General features: G+C 58.2%; 1 long non-coding RNA gene across 1 annotated transcript; it reads right to left on the bottom strand.

Annotated features, from left to right (window-relative positions):
• Positions 1–241: 241 nt before the first annotated feature.
• On the bottom strand, positions 242–3,751 carry LOC114101862 (uncharacterized). The gene is made up of 2 exons (XR_011705682.1): positions 3,059–3,751; positions 242–2,130 (listed from the first exon to the last, which is right to left on the bottom strand). It is a non-coding gene; the product is annotated as an uncharacterized lncRNA (long non-coding RNA).
• Positions 3,752–4,078: the final 327 nt, after the last annotated feature.

Genomic DNA, 4,078 nt, shown 5'->3' on the forward strand with positions numbered 1-4,078 from the left:
GGTTGTGAATGGGACCAGCCACCCTCTCCTGGGCCAGGCTCTGCTGCCACTCGCTCCTCGGGGAGGAGGGCGGTGGTCCTGCCAAGTCTGGTCCTGGAGCAGCTTCTGATGAAGCAGCAGGTCCTGACACAGCCTGGACCTGGCCCTCTGAGGCTTCCCCAGCCCCTGACCCTAGGAACTTCCTCCCCACCTGCCCTTGGCAAATGCACCAAACCCAGCAAAAAGAGGACTCCAGTCAGTATTGTAGTGTTCTGAACTCAAGGACTTTCTTTTTAACATAGGGGGGCAACAACATGTGACAATATCAGAAACAAGAACATATCCCTGACCAGACTGTGCTGGCCAGCGCAGAGATCATCACACAGAAATGTAAGGTCATCCAGGCTGGGTCTCTGAATATGTAGAAGCTCCGCCACCTGGAACACAGACTGCAAATAAATAAAGTGCATGGAGACCCCATCACGCAGCAAGGGCCCTTGAGGGAGAGAAAGGGGCAAGAGGGGAGGCAGGAAAGCAGAAGCTCACTCATGGGTCAAGGCCCCAACAGTGGAGGAACACAAGGCTGGGTGGGGCCTGGGGCCAATCCCTTTTGGCAGAGGCGGCAAAAGACCAAGCCAGGGTGCTGGGCAGGGTTGGGTTTCCCTGGAGTGGAGGTCTGAGGGTGGCCCTGAGGCTCCACTTACTTTTCTCCCTATAGAAAAGGGCTCCTAGGCCCCAAGTGGAGCCCTTTGCAGAGAGGGCTGGGCAGCCAGAGCAGCTCCTCATACTCAACAGCTCCATCCCTTCCATCACACCCCCACAAGCTTGCTGGCAAACTCACACACACATGCGTACTCAAACATGCACACACACTCAGTGAGGAGTGAGGGGCCATCCTCCTTCCTTCCTGGCTGACTGCGGAAGAGGCTGGAGCTGGGGATCCTGTCACCCAGAGGGTGGGACCAGGATCTGAAAGGGCCCAAACTGGGTAGCTGACCCAAGGAGGCCCCTTGGCTCCTGCTTTCTTCTTCTACCCTGTGTCTCTTGTCCCATAGAGGTGGCCCAGAGACCTGTGGATGAGGTCAGAGGCTGACAGGTCTCCAGAAGTGGTCCTGAGTAGACAAGATGAGAAGGGTCAGCAGGATGAAGGGCTCCAGAGGGACTTGGCACAAGGAAGGAAGCTACCAGGCCTAGACTTTGGGAAACCACAGGGACACATGGCAGCCATATTAAAGCCTCCATCCTTGGGGTGGAGCAAACTGAGATCTTCATTGGAGACCCCAGATCCAGTGAGGAGCTGAGAAGGGCAGCAGTAGGAGGCTGGGCCACTCTGTCCCTGGGACTGGCCAGGCTTCTGTAGGTTTTGGTCCCAGGAACTCAGTACATGGGACTTGAGCTACCAGTGCCAGAGGAGCTGAGGGAATAGGCATGGGTGGTGAGGACTCCTCTTGGGTAGCTTCTGGCTATTTTGGGATCCCAAATAGCAGCATGCCTGGGATCTCCAGAGTCAATCCCAGGTCATCTGGATGAGATTCTCCTGTGTGATCCTGGGGATGGAGCCTGAGTCCAGGGACAGAGAGAGGGTTCAGAGACCCATCTCTCTTGTGCCCCATCTTAGCTCACTGTTTTGTCTTCCCTGGGACCTTCCATACCATTCCAAGGAAAGCCATATCCCAGATTTCCTACCCCTGGACCCCTCTCCTCCTAGGTACCTGGGAGCTCTGTACTCCTTCCCTGTTCCACAGGCTGCCAGATCTTAAGGAAGTCTGTGGAGGGAGTGGGATATTGCAGGTCCAACAGCAGACTCAGCTCCACCCTCCTACCTGTGTGACAAGGGCAAATCCCAGCCCCTTCCCTGGAGCCCCATTAGTGGGGAGAATATATCTTCCTCACAGTGCTGCTAGGAGATCTCTGTTCCCAAGTAAACATGACCCTCCTTCCCATGCCAGGGCCCAATCCCTGGGCCACCCACCCTTCAAGCTTCAAGGCCTCTGTCCATGCTGGGCCTCTACCAAGAAGGCCCTTCCCCTCCTCCTGGGCATTTCACTCAGTTGCTCCCCAGGTGGCTGCAGGAATAGAGGCACTTCCAGGCAGGGATCAGATTCTTGACAAGCCAGATAGTGGCTGGACACCACCTATAAAGACCAATGCCTGAAAAAAAAAAAAAAAAGATGGAGACCTCAGATTTGCCTGGCCACAGACAGAGGGCCTTGTTTCCTGTGTAGCCTTCTCTGCAACCTCCTTTCTCCTTCTGCCCTCCCCACCTACCCAGACTGAGAGCTGCTGCCTGCTCAGGGAGATCCTTCCATTTTCCCAAATTCCCTGAGCACCTAGTGGGCTTCCTGGGTTATCCTGGGCTGGAGGATGGGCTTCTGTGGCTCTGATAGGGCAATGGCTGGCCCTGCAGGGAGCCTGAGCAAGCCTGTGGGGGAAGGGGAGAAGCAGGATCATCTCTTCCCTACTCCTCCAGGTCTGCAAATGAGAATGACCCCAGATGGGATTAGGGGAGCAAGAGGGATTTCAGCAGAGGGTACAGACCAGTCCTTTGGCCCCAAATATAGGGAAAGAGGCAGATTTGCAAATGGCTGTGTGGAGATGAACAGAGGCCCAGCATTCTGAGATCTGAAAAGGGGACAGACCTGGGGCTTGGCTATAAGGCAACCATCCTTGCCATGAATCCCCCAAGGTGGGTGGAGAAGGGTGGGCACATCTTTTGTGCTCCAGGGACTTCCAGGGACCTTACTGACCCATTCCCCAGCGTTCAGGTGACACCACCCCAGTCTCTGTAAAGGGGGAGGGGATCCACGCTGTGTATGGGAGGGGGCTTCTTATCTGTCCTGTGGTGATATCCTGACTCTCCAAGAAGCTCAGGCCACTGCTGCCCCTAACCCCCTTGAGGAATCACAACAGGGGAGCAGAGGAGAGTCTGAGTCTGCCTTGCCTTTCCCCAGCTTGCCTTGGCATCTTTTCGGGCTGTTTTGTCTGGGTGTCCTCTCTACTGCCCCAAACCTCTCGGGGTCCTCGATATCTACGTGGCTTAGCAGCTTAACCCCCACCCCCATCCCACCCTTTCTCCTACCTTTTTGCTCAGACTTGGCAAATGAATTCGCTGCAGTAAAATTCCTTCTTTCTGATTTCCCAGTTTTGGCCAGTGTGAGGCAACAGGTCAGCTGGACTCGTAATTTTCTCGAGCCCAATGCAAAGGACCCATTGCGTGAGTTTTCTTCCAGGTGTTGACGGGGTCCAGGGTCGGGTAGCGGTCCCCCAGACGCGGGTGTCTACAGTAGCAGGGACCCAGGCCACTCTGCACCCCAAAGCGTCCGGTGGCCCCGCTGTCCTTCACAAGGTGTCCAGGCTCGGCGCTGGTGGGCAGGCGACTCTGACCCGGCCACCAACGCTGCTGGCGCTCACTCAATCCGCACCTGCAGGCGGACGTTGAGTATCACCGAGGCCAACACGTAGCAGTAGGGGAAGTTCGTGCGCAGCCGCCAGGCCAGGTCGAAGAAGGTGATCAGAGTGCGGGTGAGCCCCTTGCAGAAGGCGCTGTAGGAGCCGCGCACCGAGGCGAAGCGCGACAGCCACACCGTCTGGCCCGACAGAGCCGCCGCGGGCGCCGCAGACCCTGCCATGGGCCAGGGCCGCCGCAGGCCCCGCTGACCCGCTGACCTACAGGAGCGCGGACCCACGGCGAGGCCGATAAGAGGTGTGGAGCGCCCCTAACCTGTCCGAGCCCTGCCCTCCAGATCTCCCCGCCCACACCCGGCTCAGGCCATCCTGCAGCCTCCGCCTCCGGCCCCCCTCCCGCCCGAGGGACCCGCTGGTCGCACAGTCCCGCCCCTTCCCGCGGCAGCCTCCACGTAGCTCCGCCCACACAGTGGTCCCGCCCACATCCACGAACTACAGAGGGGCCCCTACTCACGAGGCCCCGCCCACAAGGTCGCGCCTCACCGGCACAGCCCCGCCCATGGGACCCGCCCCACCTCTACCGCGTAGCCTCCTCAAGTCCCTAAGAGCCAAGGCCCAGGCCTGAAAGGACCGGAAGGCCCTGCTGCCAGGATTTGCTCTTGCAGAATCCTCTAGAGTGTAGTGGGAGTGCAGG

This window comes from Marmota flaviventris, chromosome X (genome assembly GCF_047511675.1).
Source record: "Marmota flaviventris isolate mMarFla1 chromosome X, mMarFla1.hap1, whole genome shotgun sequence".
Lineage (NCBI taxonomy): Eukaryota > Metazoa > Chordata > Mammalia > Rodentia > Sciuridae > Marmota > Marmota flaviventris.